This window comes from Carassius auratus, chromosome 29, assembly GCF_003368295.1.
Source record: "Carassius auratus strain Wakin chromosome 29, ASM336829v1, whole genome shotgun sequence".
NCBI classification, from domain to species: domain Eukaryota; kingdom Metazoa; phylum Chordata; class Actinopteri; order Cypriniformes; family Cyprinidae; genus Carassius; species Carassius auratus.
In genome coordinates this window covers 14,720,891-14,737,615 of record NC_039271.1, presented here as the reverse complement: position 1 = coordinate 14,737,615, position 16,725 = coordinate 14,720,891, and the positions used below count along the sequence as shown (strand labels likewise).

The window sequence follows — 16,725 nt, the reverse complement described above, 5'->3', positions numbered from 1 at the left end:
TTCTATATATTTTTATTTTTGGTTGCTTAGTACATAATATTCATAATATGCAGTTAGTTTCTGCACAGCCATCTAGAAGTGACAGCGTGTTCTTGTTTACGAGTGCTGGCCCCTCGCACCGGATGGCCATGGAATGAGCCGAGATTGATGGTTCAATTTAGACTTGACTAATTGAATCCTTCTCCTTGCTTCTCTCTCTGTGGGATGCTCCGGCTTCAAAGCCCGTCCTGAGGTCAGCTGCTGCCCGGATGCCTCTATTATCTCACGCTGCCTCCACCAGTCTGGGGTCAGACTGGAGGTGGCTTTTAATGCGCAGTGGGCCGTAAGTTGTGCAACTGCACTGTTTTATAGCATGACACTGAACTGTAGGGCACGTTGAATGGTGTTTTAAGATCAGAGCAAAGCTGCACCGCACACACTCACACAGAGTGTACGTCTTTTGTAAGACGTGAGTGAGAGGGGTGTTCAGAGGCACTTGGGCATTTTATAACACAGCACTTAGACCCTGTCATTGTTTGCTGAGGCCTCACGCATCCGTACCCCTCAATGAGAGAGCATAAGAATGGCGGATACACTCTTCCATGAAGACGAAAAGGGATAGACGAGCTCTGAAGCAGTTCAGCAGTGGATCTCTTTCTATATCTCCCCGGGGTCTGCTAATCTGCTGAGTGCTTACACACACACACAATAACTGACCCCAAATACACACGTTTGGGGTGTGAAAAGTGGGGCAGTCGTGGCCTAACGGTTAGAGAGTTGGACTTGTAACCCAAAGATCGCGGGTTTTAGTCTCTGATGTGGGTGGGGGGGGAGTGAATGTACAGCGCTCTCTTCAACATTCAGTACCACGACTGAGGTGAGACCCTTGTGTGTGTGTGTACACTTAGATGGTTTATGGAGTATGGGACATAATATTTGGCCACGTCAAGTCACTTTCACTTTTCACTTTCATATGTGCTTTCACACACACACACACACAAATGCACAGTTAGGTTCTTCAGCAGTTTTTTAGGATGCTGTATAAAGTAAGAATGAACAGATCGAACAAGCAATACTACCAAAGGACTTCCATATGCAGCTGTATAGAGACAACTTCAGGCACATTGAGTGCGAGGAGGGCACGCTACGAGCACTGATAGTGTCTGTGAGTGAAGAGGCAGAGCGTGGGAGAGAGAGCAACTTCCATATGCAATTTCCTGCATTTGGTAGTAATTAGTTAGATGTATAAATTAACATTAGAAGGAAGCTTTTCGCTGGAGTTGTTTGTCATTATCTTTCCCTCATGCTCTGAAAAATAAGGGCTTAGTTAGAGGCCGAGGACAGAAAAACAGAGAATGGAGGACAACACAAAACAAAATATGGATCGGTAGAGGTTATGAAAGAAATAATGTTGTCAGAGGTGTAACCTGGAGAAATGAAGACACTAATAAATCACTTTAAGTCTATGGACTTTGCTCTGTTTTTCTATATGTTAGTAATTGTATCAGCCAGACTTTAAACCCACCCATAAGAATGACAAATTACAAATGATATCTAAATCGAGCGTCCTGCTTCTCAGATGTTTCTCCTGACAGAAATTTCAATAATCTCTCTAACTATGCTCAGATTTGCCATATTACCAAAGTCAGATCTCAGTCATCTAACATTTCATAATGGCCTCAAAGAAATCTCATCAAATTCTTCCAAAAGCTAACAATTTTCACAAAGCTATTAACATTGATTATACCTCTGTATTCTTACTGTACTGTATGTCAATGATTGTCTCATTTTTTGTGTCTGCTTAAGACCTTTAGTAGAAATATCTGAGTCAAAGCTGAGGTTAATAAGTCTCCTGAGCTCTCGCTAAAAAGTTCCTCTGGACAGATCTATAAAAAAAAAGATGCAATCCAACCTGATAGACAAAACGTTGATTTCTGAATGAAGTTTCACTTCAGAATCTAACGCAACAAAACATCAGCTATTATAACTGGCAGCTATTATCCTGCTAGACATTTTTCTCAGTAGCTCCGTCAGTCTTTACTGGGAAAAGCACAAGATGCCTCCGTTTTTCCAAGTAGACTACTGCATGCCTGTTTATTTGTCTCCAGCTGAAGACATGAGAGTTAACAGAACCCTATTGTGAGCGTGCCATTATTCCAGCATATGAAAGGCACATTCAAGTCAGTTGTATTGAATTGTTTGGGTCTGCCTTTCAGTTTGTATTCTTCTGCTTTCTTGCACAAGACAATCAATAGGGATGAGCCTTCTCACTGGATGGGTTATATTAGAGCTGAATGCTGCTTACTGGATGGGAAAAGCTGTCTGAGGACTCGCACGCATTTAGAGCTCTTGGCATAGCAGCGTTGTGGTCTTTTTTACTTTAAGTGTGGGCTTCAGATTAGAGACTTGGAGATGGATGTCTTTGTGCATTACTTATGTGTGAGCGATAGTGATTGTGTGTTTAAAGTTTTGTTATTGACCTCCTGGTGTGGCATTAAGAAAGGCACAAAAGCCGGAGGTTCATGAATTAGACTGTGGCTTCATAGCAGGGCCATTATAGAGCTGACTGTTCCATAGCCACACCATTGTGGCTCAAGACTTGGACAGTTGCACACAGCCGTCATTGACGTGCATGAATTGGAAATTCTCCTGAGCTGTGATGGTTGAATGCAGGGTCTGAACATGAGGAATCCATATATTAGCAGCTCTGTGTGCTGGGCTAGATTTAATGATGTGCCTGTGAATTGCATAATATGAATATTACTAATTCACATAAGATGTGTAGATGATGACTGATTTCGTGAGACATTTAAGAACTTCTGTGTATGTTAATGCACATGCAATTGGTACTAAGAGACTGCCCTCTGAAAAAAAAATTAGTTCACACCAATAAAGTGAGTTCTTCATCATTTGTTTAGTTGTTAAACCTATAAAGCTCTCAGACGTTGAGTAGTTGCGTGATTCTTATGCTAATTTGCTGAGCACACCCATATCTATTAACATGCTAATTTTATTTTGTGTGTGTTGGCATTTTTGAAGCTAATTCTAAATAATGGAATACAATATCCCATGAATATTCATTTCAACTTTTAAAAACGGAGCGAGCTCTATAAAATATCACTCTCCCCTCTCTTTGATCCCCTCTCTTTAGTGGATAGAGAGCTTTCTGAATCTCCTACGCATGAGAGTCCATCACAGCACTTTTTTCCTCAATCACACTGGTGACTTTTAGAAACACTTTGTGTTTGATTTCTGTAAAGGGAATCGAAACGAGGAAATATGGCAATGGCAATAGCAGGCATATGCATATGGTTGAACCACTTGGTTTTGGCATTCTGTTGCATTATGGCTAATTGCGCATCAGTGGTTTTGGTTATTTTGATGTGGCATTAGAGGTCTTTCACATGGTTCACATCAACTCGCAAATCTCTTCCTTATATCCATTACCAGCCCCTGTAAATCTAAATCTAAATCCATTCTCTCCTTTTCTAACACACATACATGCACTCACATGAGCTTTAGGAAGTTTAAAAAGGGATTTGTAAATTACAAAGCAGATTTAGGTGTATTTGCTTGGGTTGGAGTAGATAAGAACAAACAGTGGATGTGCACAGGCCAAATGTCAGGCAGCATACAAACTCGCACAAAGTCTTTGGAAAAGGTAAACACAAAAGTCAGTCTGGATGTCTTGCACTTTGAATTTATGCCAGTAACAAGTACACAAACTTTTTTAAACTTAAAAATCTTGTTGTCTACACATACATGCTGATTTCTTTGGTCAACTCAGTTATGTAGAAAACTATTAAGAAAAGTTCAGAGTTCATCCTATCATGAAAAAAACAAAGCTATATATCAGGATGTGCTACCAATGCTATACTAACATTAAGGGTTTAGGTTAGGAATTAGAAGTGGTTTCATAGTGTAGTCAATCAGCACTGGGATTGACATGACCAATGAAGATTCAGAGACAGGATGGGTTTGCACTGAAGTGATTTGAGAAAAATATAATGCGTTATATCTAGGTAGCTAGTTATAAATGCTAACAGTTTGGCTATCATTTTCTAAGTACTCTTGAACTGCCAGAAACACGGTCATTCACATGCTTGAGTAGACTGTGTTTCAGGCCTTAAAGTCGTGATATAACAGAAGTAGTGACAGCTCTTTTTATCTAGATTGTGATATACAACAAAAAGTAGGACAGGGACTTTGTTCTATCCATCAGTTGTTAATTGAATGGAGGCAAATCTGAATGTGAGTTTGCAGTCAATCGTAAAAAAAAAAAAAAAAAAAGGAGAGCTTTTCCAAAAGAATGAGTTATGACTTATTTTGATTAAAATAAATGTAAAAAATATAAATATGATATGCACAGATGAATTGTTAAAACAAATGCTTTCGTAAAATAAATGAGTTTCCATTTCATGTTGAATTTAATGTGAGGACCAACTAAGTTCTTCCCCTGGGGATTGTAAACAGAACATAAACTCAATTATTGACTCTCCATCACACTCAATATGGCCCCTCCACTTCCTGGTTTTGAGTGTATGGAACTGAAGGCCAGTAGTGGACACTAGTGAGTGAATGAAGCGCCAGTAGGGGGTCTTTGAACATGAGGGGGAAGCTCAGAATTAACCCCAGCAGTCCTGCAGTCAGGCAGCACACTTTGAAATGAAGCAATCTGTCTCCGCTGAGCGGCCCTAGGTCAGCACCCTTCGGCCTGCCAGAAAATAGGCCTTTTATTTAAGCCAGATGTTCAGAAACAAGTAAGGCGGATCCAAATCCTCCCTATTTCCCTTTATGTGTGTATCTCTTTCTGCTTTGCTTTGCTTTTGGACTCCTTTCTATTCCGCCACTTTTTTTTCTGTCTCTTTTTTTCCCTTCTCCCGTCCCATGGTGGCAGAGCACCCAGCTCACTTCTCTGGGAGAGCGAGCTCTAGCCTGGCTGTACGCCCGAGCCTCATCCCCTGCCTGGACGTGGGGACCGCTGGAAGACTGAACAGGTGTTCTCCACTTTTTGATTTCAGTGCATTTGAATTAATCCTGTCAGCTCAGCTGTTAAAACAACTGTCACCCCCAGCTGCTAGTCATTTTAGGCTGGATCTGACACACTCCGCCAGTCTACGGCAGTCACCGATGAAATACACACACTCTCACCGTCTGTTCCCTGGCCCATTGTCATGGCCACAAAGCTTTCTGCGCACGCACGTACATATCCAGACACATACGCACAAAGGAAACATGAACACAGTCAAAAGTCAAATGAAACTGAATGTTAAAATAATGTTTATGATATTACGTGATTTATGCTTTGAAAACAGTGATCTGATTGAGCTTTGTAACAGGTTATATAGCCTGATGAGGTTTTTATCTAGCCATAAACCCTCACAGTGTGTATTACTGCATGTGTTCTGTACTTCCGCATTATTTCACATAGTATTGTTGATTTGCAATATCTTATGTATGTGTATAGATATTGCCATTTGAATGCTAGAGCTCATCTTCCTATCCCCTCTTCACCTATTCTCGTCTTCTCGCCCTCCTCTCCTCAGAGGTGCTGTGTTTCAGAGAGTGTTGTTCCTGTCGTTCATTTGGATCTTTTTCAACCTCCCTTTCTTTCATCCGGCTTCACATACCCCTCAGTTAGGTTACACATTCTGGCAAATCTGTCTCACACATTTAAATATCTGTTTACTTCTTTTTAATGCCAAGAGCACAGAAAAATGCAGTGGGTTAATTACTGTTGGATGATTAATGGTTGATCGAGGGATTGTTCAGAAACTTGGGTTTACTTTCGCATGCCTTCTCTTTTTCATGGATTCTAATTCGAGTGGGAATACAAAAAATAAATAAATAGATTGATCAATCAGGTGTGTGAGGAAATGTAGGATTCATTATCTTCATTTAGGGCCAGCGCTCCAACCTAAGTGTGTCAGGTTTTCAGTGTTTTTAAGTGATGAATTCTCTTTCAGAGGGCCGGACCATGTGCTAATCTCCTCGTAAGGCTGTTCTTACCTTTGAGAGAGAAAGAGATAGATTGAGCGGAGAGCACAAGTAAGATCTCTTGCACAATAGAATGTATAGTTTGTCATGTGTGTGGTATATTTGCTTACAGGCCTGTGATATTTCAGGGACTTTGAACCTCAGTGGGCATACCGGGACAAGAGAACAGAGGAAAGCCGTGCAATTGAAATCTTTTGCAACATTATAAATGTCTGTTTTTTTTTTGTTTGTTTTTTTATCAGTTTAATGCATCATTGCTGACTAAGAGTATTTTAACTGTAGATATTGTGCATATGTTAATCATTATACTTTAAATTATTTTACTAAATTTTAGATTTAGAAGTTTAAAAAGGCAAATACAATAACAATACTGGGTACATTTGGGTTATTCTAACAGATGGAATAACGTGTATATTTGATGACCTCTAAAGTGCTGCGTTCCAGTGCATTTAAATTGTTAACATTATTATGAATTCACTACACAGTCCGGCACAGTATGGGTTTAAATAAACAAAGTTAGATGAAACAGGCCGCTTTGTGTTGTCCCGTACCCCAGCTGGTGACTAACCAATGGAAATACAGCTTATAAGTAGTGCATGATTCTCATGACCAACCTTACCAAAGTCTTAACTTGAAAGCATGTGAATTTATCACCATCCTCCGCGCTGTCCACCTCCCCTCTTCCTGTCCTACAGATGAAGAGAAAGAAGGGATCGAGTGGAGGGATGTGCCGGGTGGTGGGTGCAGAGGTCTGACTGGCTTTGGTCAGGCATGGGCAGCTTCTTAGGAGCAGTTAACAATCACCTAATGGCTCTCACATGTCTACCAGTATCTGGGAGCAGTGGAGACCACACAAAGGCAGCCATTCTTACAGCAAGTGCATTCTAACCACCCCAGGCACCCAGAGACAACAGCAACGATTAAATCCAGTGTAAATCTGGACTGCGTTAGGGAAAAACATGCCTTTAGATTTCCTACTTCCTGTTTGCGCAGGTCAGATCCATTTTTCCAATTGATAAGTACATGTCCGTGATTCTCAGAAAAAAAATACTTCCCAGACTCAGAAATGTGAAGACAGAGGAAGCAAATTTTGATATTGGTAAATAAAGGTTTGCATCTGCCAGGGGCAGTTTGTTATGACAAGAGGTTAAAATGGAGACTTCTGAGTGAGCCTGCCTTATTTTTTTTTGTCACCAAAATGCAAAGCAGCATTATTATGTCAGCATAGTCTGCCTGTGTGCATGACAGGCCTGTGACAGCTGCTTTCTGAAAGCCACATGACATACAGCAATTGTGATTTTAACATACACTGCAGCCTCTGTCATACGCTTTGACAAATTTTATATATTTATATATTTTATATAACTTATTTATTTTCAGCCTTGTCAATACGCTTCAGTCTGTGGTTGTTGTGATGCCGGCTTTGCAAGAGCAAGTGTTTGCAACCGTACGTGTGTGTGTGTATGTTGCCTCAGTCCAAAGCTTTTTTTTCCCCTGCTGTCCTACAGTTAATACATCAGAGACTCGGACGAACACATTGTATTCTTTGTTGTCATTTTAAAGTGATGTAATGAAAGCGGGTGGCGGCAGGGCCCCGGGGCTATGACAGCTCTCTGCTGACTGGGCTGCGCGCGAGACGTGCTGAAGAGGGGTTATTGCCATGAGACAGATTGAAAGTGTCATTTTCCATTATAGCACACTCGGAGGAAGCACAAATATGCCCTGGCCTACTTTAACAGGATGCCTTTGACAAGAGAAATGTGTATGCTTGGAGGAGAGGCGAGCCCTGAGCCCAGCTTAACCCTTTCTTCTGACACACCGTGGCACAAGAAATTTCACAGATGATCCACTAATAAATTGAGTTACCGTCTTCTAATTTCAAACCCATTTTACTTTGTCTTTCTTCAGTTGAACCCAAAAAGAGATATTTATGTATTATTTTTGCCATACATTGAAAGTGGAGAAAATTCAATTTTGAGTGAACTACCTCCTTAAATTTGCATACATTTAAAGTATAATGTAATAGATGTGATGTATAAGCTTCATTGCATGCTATATTTCAGACCCAAGTGTCTTCAAGCATCATATGCAATTATTTTCTTTTAGCTTTTAAGAGTTTTGAGATGTTATCCTGTTCGGGCTAATTCACTTAGCCTGATATTTAAAACCAAACTACAGTCAGGCTCAACAGTAATTTGCATATGGATTATAAAAAGGCTTATTTTTTTCCACTGTATGTGTGCAAATTAAATTAATTTCTACATGTATGCACAATGGCATATATCTGTGCATGCTTTTGTGTGTGTGTGTGTGCATATCAGTAACATGGCTGATACTCAAATGTACGGTAGCCAGATTTGAAGTCTTGGACGTCCTCAGAGAACGTCTTAATTTTCTCAGACTTTCTCACACGTCGTGATGGTTTTGCTCACATTCTTCTTCACAATGTCATGCCCTCCACGCAGTTATTTCAATCTGGCAGTGTAAATTTGGCACTGTGCGAGAGGTGCCAGAATAAATTTGGCGGGAGTTTTGGTTCAAATCAAATTGGACATAAGCACCCACAACACCATCTGTCAGAGAAGGATTGCAGATATGTGAAGGGCACAATTCCGTCAGAGATAAACGACTTTTTCAATTTGTAAATCTCACCCTGCAACTTTAGTTGGGAACTATTTTCTATTAATTCATGGAAAATTGATTTATCGTCATCTAAGTGAGGACTAGAGCTGAAGAGCACACTTTGCAGCACTCTAGGGACTTTGTATCACACTGCGGAACATACTGTAAATGTAGTTCACACTCAGGCTTTTCACAAATATTCTATACAATCCAATAAAACATTAAATGGCAAATGTCTTCAAATTGTTCTTAAAACGATTTTTATGCATATGCAATTTACACCTGAAATTGGTTCTGCTTGCATTTCTTTCATAAGAACGGATGTTTTGATTGTGACCAATTCAAATGAGTACCAACTATATTTAGTTCAGTTTACCCATGATGTCAGTGTTTCTAGAACAAAACGTCTTCTTTTTTTACTGTCCAAAAAAAAAAAAGTACCAGGAGAATTATGCGGTTTTTTCCAGCTGAGGTGTTTTTCTTTATATATTTTGTATTAGAAAATTGTCCCTGTTGCCCCGGTGACCGCTTTGAATGTAAAGGGTGTTTAACATCCTGACCTTTAACTTCAGCTTTGCTCTTTCCGTTGACTCCACACACTTTACAAGTACGACTCACCTTATCTCACTCCATCGCGCTCTGTCCCTCCATGTATCTCTTTTTTCTGCTTGTGTCACCTCTCTGAGACAGGAGCATTTTTTGAGGGAAAAGAAGACCACATTCTTTGTGTGTGTGAATGTTTGTACAGAGTGTTGCTAAGCATTGCCCTTTCCTCCATCGGCACACATAATTAGGACTTTTAGCTTGAATGGCGGCTTTTGATGAGAGATTTGGTCCAATTTTTTTTTTCCTTACTCAGTGCGTTTCTAAACACACAGTCTCTGCCACGCTGGGAGGAAACAGGAGCGACCGCCGATGTTTGAACATCCTTTAGAAAGAATTTTCAACATGGTCTCTGGGCAAATAACAGCCGTACATAAATTGATCATCAAGGGTGATTATAATTATCTTTTCATTTGACAGGGGAATTCAGGAGCAGAGTTTGCGGAGCATGTTTGTTTCTGAATCGAACTTCTGCCATTTGCTTTTTAAAATCTCATGAACAGTTTTTAGACATGACACTGTAAATGATTACTGATCCGGACTGCATTAATTTATTACAGTGTTTTAGTCACAAACGCAGTTTTTAATTACTAGTTTCGTGACTGAAACCCATCTGTGGGTGTTTGTATTCACTCCTCACAAAGATCTAAACGCAGCTGGACTCCTGTGTGTGCGTGTCTCGCTTTGGACATATATACGGCACTGAACTCAAAGTGTGTGATGCTCCTTTCTGTCCAACCTTAGATAAACTAGCTGGGTGCTTGTATAATTGGTTATTCAATCCTGACCTCTGTGGTGACTGGGAGCTGCTGCAGCGTGTTGCTTCTGCCAAGAGCAGTCAATGTGGAGCCTGTTATGGTATTGCGCGCTGGGCCAGGCCCGAGCCAGGGCCTTTCCTGTGAGCCCTCCCCACCCGCGTGAAGCTGGCGCTGGGACACTGGCCCTTTTGTTGTCCACGGTGGGCCTGGCTCTCCTTGTCTCATTCCCCCTCCATCTCCCCACTTTTCTCCAGTCCTCCAAAACCAACCCCCCGAACAAAACATCTCATTGGCTTTGCAAATATGAGATAATTGGAAAAATGGAGTTGGCCAGGCTGAGTCAAAGTGTTTTGGGCAAAAAATAGCATTGCAACGGCGAGGCATAGAGAAACAGAGTGAGTGATGAAATTATTTGTGAAGTACAGAGCCATGGCCGCCCTAAATTGCACCATGGTGTATGAAGAATGAAAGTGTGCTCAGTGGTGGCACATCTTGTGCAGTTCTTCCACACGTTTGGGCCAGGTGGCCGGACATCTTGGCTACGGCTCTGCCCAGCTGCTGGAGTCCGCTGGAGTCCTCTGGAGCCAATGAACTTTAATAATGCCTCATAATTCATCTGTTATTGTCAGATTAACTTCTCCTCTCCCCTGTTGGCTTGGCTGGTGTGTTTGTGATCTCATATTCAGTTTACAGATGAGTGTGTGCGACAGACTAGCTTGTTTGTCAGATCTGTCTGCCGAACATCCTGCAACCAGAGACATATGACTAGGGATGGATCATGATGGTTGACTGGTCCAAGGGTTTCTAAAACTGGGTCTAGGGACAATAAAAACCAAATATGCATATTGTATTACTATTTTTTTCTAAATATTAATCACTCCTTTTTAATAAAAATTACAAACATTTTATTCATGCTATTATTCATATGTTATTTGAATTTACTAACCACTGTCATAACTTGCTCACTATTTTTGGCACTATTGTTTTAAGCTGCTTATGAACAGTATTTCAGATTTCAGGCATTACAGGAAACATTCTCTTTCAGTCATGTCATTATGTCTAATTGAAATACATCTTGGCACATTCGCTCCTGCTTTTATACACACCCTTGCTGTGTGTTTTTCCAAGATTTACATTGTTCTCTTTCCATTGTACCCCTCAGGCAGTGCTGGTCCCAGCAAAAATGTGCTCCCTACCTCGTAAGGGCACATGTGCAGGGTTCCACCCAGCTGCCACAAAAAAGAACCCTTTACACTAATGCATACACGCTGTGCTGCCATATTGGAAATATACCAATTGAACCAGTCCCAAAGTTTGTGCACTCTCTGTTATGCACATTTTTAATGCTGATAACCTGTTCACATAGCAAATATTGGGTTTAAGTCTGCAGTTAATATGTTTATCCTTCATCTTTATAGAACATTTTATAGCTAGAAGTGGGAGTGTGATGCACGGCCAAGCCAACCACAGGTGACTAGGGTCAGCTGATGTCACAGCGCTAGCTGGAGGCAGCAAAACAAAGGGGGAACTGGAAGCGGCCCACTCAAACCAGAGCATATTTGGCTACCTGAGGAGCTTAAAATATCATCTTGTTGTGATGTTGGGTGCAAGAATAGACATAATACAGCCTCAAATAAAAAAATGTATCGTATATCTGTTGCCACTGCCGGTCAAACAAACCGATGACTTTTAGGGCTGTGCAATCAATTCCATTCGATTCTCATCATTAAAACCGGTCCCGTGAATAGTAGTAAATCACCATCACCTGCTTTCAGATTGAGCGGTTTTCACTACACAGAGCTGTAGTTCACAGACAAGCTAGGCGATATTGCGTTCGAAATCAAATGCGATTCAGCTGCGATTTTGCGTAATTGTCAGTGAACTACAGCTCTGTGTAGTGAAAACCGCTCAATCTGAAAGCAGGTGATGGTGATTTACTTTTATTGACGAGATGCGCATGTCAATTGAATGTGATTAATTGCACAGCCATGGTTTAACGCGATAAAACGAGCGGACTGGACAGAAACAATGATCAAAAATGCTTGTGTTTGCAGTGCACACTTATTGAAAAGGTTCAATAAAGTATTGTCTTTTGTTATGGACGAGTCTACAGATTTCTTGCCATATGTTTCTTGCATCTCACCATGTCGTGTATGAAAAAGTGTCAGTGCATGTGTGTAAAACAACAAACTGAGGATTTATATATTATTATTTGTAGTTGTATATACATTGTTGTGATTTATTGTGGCTGGAACAATAATGTAGTTGTTAAAATAGTTGCCTGCTGAAATTGAAATGTTTATACATCTTCAGCATGACGTGGTAGATAGACACGATGAGTTTGTCTTTACAATAGCCTACACGTTAGATGTGATCCACCTCACAGTAACAATCCTGTCAGATCGTCCATTCTTTGAGTGAGAGTGTAACGTTACAGGTCGGCTGATCTGGTTTCGTGGTTAAAGTTAACTTTTTCGACATGTTTCAGTATTGTTGTTGCTCAATGCTCAGCAATGACACGGACGCGATGTTCTCTGCGGTTTGACAAAAGGAGAGTGGGACGGTGGGTGGTGCTCGGGGTGGTGACTGAAGGAGGTGACTGTGTAGTTCAACTGTGTAGTTCAATATTAAAAGACATCTCATTTGTAAATTTTCAGTTTACTATATTCATATATTTTTTATTATTACTAACAAGCGTCATATTTCACATTGAAAAAAACCAAAGGCTACATGCTTAAGTGAGAGGTGCTTCTATCAAGGCCTTCGCAAAAGGGCACTGCAACAGTCCTTTTCTTCACAAACCATAAGAGAGTATGAAGAACAAGATCAAGACGGGAGCTGCCATGAATGACAGATACATCAGCATATCTCCTTCCTTTTCCTTCCATTTTGCAGTAAACGATTGCACTAGGGCTGCAACTAACGATTATTTTGATAATCGATTAATCTGTCGATTATTTTTACGATTAATCGATTAATCGGTTTATGTACTTATATTTTAGTTTTTTCCATTTTTTCCCCAAGTAAATTATTAATAAAGGGTCTTTATCATTCAGCATAGATTTTTAAGAGATTTTAACCATTTTGCATTGTCATATCCTCATCAAAAATATACCTGGAGTTGTTTTATTATGTTAGTAATCCTTTGTCGAACTCTTCTGCAATCAAAACACTGACCCATACTCTAGCAAAATTCACAAGGAGATTTCAAATATTGTTTTCACCATGGCAGTCCTTAGAGCTCCTAAAGTAGTTTAACATCCCAAACAAAGCTTAAGGAATCTTTGAGAACATATTTTCACGAAGTATAAGGATAAAACAGAATAAAATTGCAGTGCATTGTATTTTATTATTTACTGGGAAAAAGCTTATGCTGTGAAATTGTAAACAATCCTTCGAAAAAAAGTGCCAATGGCATGAAACCTGAATGGAACTCACAATTTAAAGTAAAATCCATCAGAAGGTTGTCCAGAAAAAAAAAATTGGGACACACACACAAAAAACCTTCTGTGTGAAAAAGAGCAGTGAATACTTAGAAAAGAAGTGCATTTTAAATATACTCAAACATTTACCTCTCTCATTCAGTCATAATTAGGCTGCAAGTCTGAATTATGAACTGGTAAACGACAAACTGATCACATAACATGTTTGTAAAGCTTTAAATGTTAACTGTTAAAAAGCAATGTTATCAGCTTTTACGACTAAACATTTGCAAACAACCTTGTACTGGAGAATCTGCACAAATAAAATTCTTAGGGGCCGTTCACATATCGCACCTAAAAACGCGTGGAAAACGCTAGTCGCGCCACTTTCTCCTTCTTTCCAAAGCGCTCAGGCAGAAGCGCCCCTGAGGCGTCTGCCTTTGCTAAGCAACCATGACGTGCTCTCTCCATGACGTGCCCTCTCCATGAAGACCCAGAAATTTCAGCAAAGGATAAATGGACGCGGTGTGGACGCGCCTGAAAAAACAGAAGCATCGCACCGCGTGCGTGTCGCGACCGCGTCGCTTCCATTATGAGAGTGCATACTGCGCGCCTACATAGGAAATAACGAACTTGAGCACGCAAAAGACACGATATGTGAACGGCCCCTTAAACAGTTCAGTAGTGCAGAGTTTACAGGTTACTCTTCATTTTGAAGGCTCAAAGTAAAGTACTCCCACTTCCCGCTGAATGCTGCAGAGACGCTGTTCGGGAAGCACGTGACATAAAACGAGGCCAGCTATTGGCTATTCGCTACTTCACCTGCTGTACTGGCTGAGTAAAACCTCCGGTGGCTCATTACTGCCACACTTTGGTCACCGCAGATTTGAAATATGCACGAAATGAGCCGCTTATGGCAAATAAAATTTATTTAGCGACGAATCGATTACTAAATTAGTTGACAACTATTTTAATAATCGATTTTAATCGATTAAATCGATTCGTTGTTTCAGCTCTAGATTGCACAGATCCCCGCTGCGGGCTGTCACATAAAAGAGGGCTTTCTATTTTTATTAATAGTTAAAGTGAAAGAGCTGTCAGCATGGACAATAGCAGTCATGTTAATAAATAAAAATAATAACTATTACAGTGCTGTGGCGAGAGAGAGAGAGAGAGAGAGAGAGAGAGTGAGATACTGAGAAAGAGAGAGAGCAAGCAGTGGGGCTAGACTGAGTGGGCATTTGTTGAAACATTTCCTTGTCAAAGCTCTCGGTCTTAAAAGCCTCTCTCATTGTTACGCACAGATGCCAGAATAGAGGAAAGAGAGAGAGAGCCCAGGGCTAATAACAATTGTTGTAGTGACAATGAGACAGCTGTCAGTAGAAACAGCAGCAGTGAATGTGATTGGCTGAATTTTAAGGTAGTGTGTCCATAAACCAAAGATTGTGTCTTTTACAGGCCTGAAACTGTCAAACTTTGAAGTCCAGAGGGCGAGACCAGAAATACAAAGGATATTCAGAAATACTCAAGAGACAAGAATGCGCTAAACTTTAAATTGCAGACATGCCTCTGAGGAAGTTGGACCATTAATCAGACATTAAATATTTGGCAAGTCGCTTTCTATTTGGCAAGACTTTGAGTGTAAGTGTGTGCCGCCCACCTGGGGCCTGTACAGTCTTTCCATTCACAAAGACACAGGTTAGTGCTCCGTGTTTTAACTCCAGCTGAATTGGTAATGGTGCCACCTGGTGTTTTTACTTTGGTGGATTATTGTTGAAGTGTGCTTTTGGAGATGTTAATTTTCATATTCTGAAGGCTTTAGTGGTTAAGATTTAAAAGAGAATTTTTCAAGACACTGTTTATTATATAAAGTCATATGGTATTAAACCTTTGACCTTCAAATTGCAAGCATCATGCTTTACTATTTGAGCTACAGGATGCACAAACAAAAAAAAGAAGGATGATGAAGTGGAAAAGAAAAGTAAATTGAATGTAGAGTTCATATCTATTTGAAGCTTTTGCTAATGCTTTTGAAGATGTGAATTTCCATATTTGTAAGGGTTAAGTAATTAAGATTTAAATGAGTCTGAATAGATAAATTAAATGAGAGAAAAAAATTTTTCAACACAAAATTTGTCATATAAAGATACAGAACGGAACCCATGATCTTGCTGTTGTAAGCGTCATACTTTACTATTTAAGCTACAGGATGTAGAATAACAAAAAAGTACATTATAGTAAAGTATAAATATGTTTTAAAGATGTTTTCAAAACAATTTATCATATAAAATAATATAGAATTGAACCCATGAACTTGCTTTTGTTTGTGTAGTTTCTCAATCTGCTAAAATACTGGCTGCTGTCATTTACCACACATACACACCTTGCGTTTCTCTCTTCCTCAGGTTTTGTTTCATATCGCAGTTAATTGTTGTGATGGTGATGCTGGTGTGTGTGTGTTAGAGAGGAATACAGAGGGGGTGTTGAGAGTTCTTGTAATTTTCCTCTCTCTCTCTTGTTTGAGATGTCCGTCCTTGGCAGGTTAGTAATTAGCGTGTGGGGTGGAGGGGTTAGCGGGTCCGCGGGGTGTATTAGAAAAACAAAGCGCACAGCCTCGATAATGTGTCCATTGTACCCAGTGCATTAAGAGCCTCTTTGTGTTAGCTGGAGCATAGGGCTAATGATTGGCTAACAGCAGGTGAGGAAGCCGCTCAACTCTCTCTCTCTCTGTCTTTCTCTCTCTCTCCATCCTCTCTTCCTACTGGCCTACTGTTGGTGCCATTAGAGAGACGGGCCTTTATTACAGCAAATGGACTTTAAATGAGCTATATTGTGATGTTGCCTGCCTGTGGTAATTCTCTCTCTTTCCCTCTCTCTCTCTCTCTCTCTCTCTGTCTCCCCTCCAGAGGCCCCCAGTATTGAGAGGCTGTTGTCTAAGGACTGGAAGGACAAGCTATTGGCCATGGGTTCTGGCAACTTTGGAGAGATCAAAGGTAAAACTAAAGACTTTGTGTTTTCATGTGAAGTCAGATCGTATGCAGGGTTGACGGTTGATATATCAGTTGTGTCTCTTTTTAGTGGTATGAAACCGAAGTATTCGCTATTTCCATCGACGATTGGGTCATAAGAGCTGCTTTTTGTGGTTTTAATTTAGAATTGAACCTATAATCAGAGTTATAATTGTTCGTATTAAATGTCACCTTAGACATCTTAAAGCATTCCAAGAGCTCAGGTATGCTAATCCACCTAGCGCTAGCCACTTCGCCAGCCCCGGTTAATGATCTGCCAGGATGACTTGCTAAGCAACAGCCTCGCTCATGTTAGCACGGTTAATGATACATCCT

The 16,725-nt window shown here is 40.4% G+C and overlaps 1 pseudogene; it reads left to right on the top strand.

Moving 5' to 3' along the window:
• LOC113048186 (transcription factor SOX-5-like) overlaps nt 1–16,725 on the top strand; it is a 78,456-nt pseudogene that overhangs the window by 22,272 nt on the left and 39,459 nt on the right.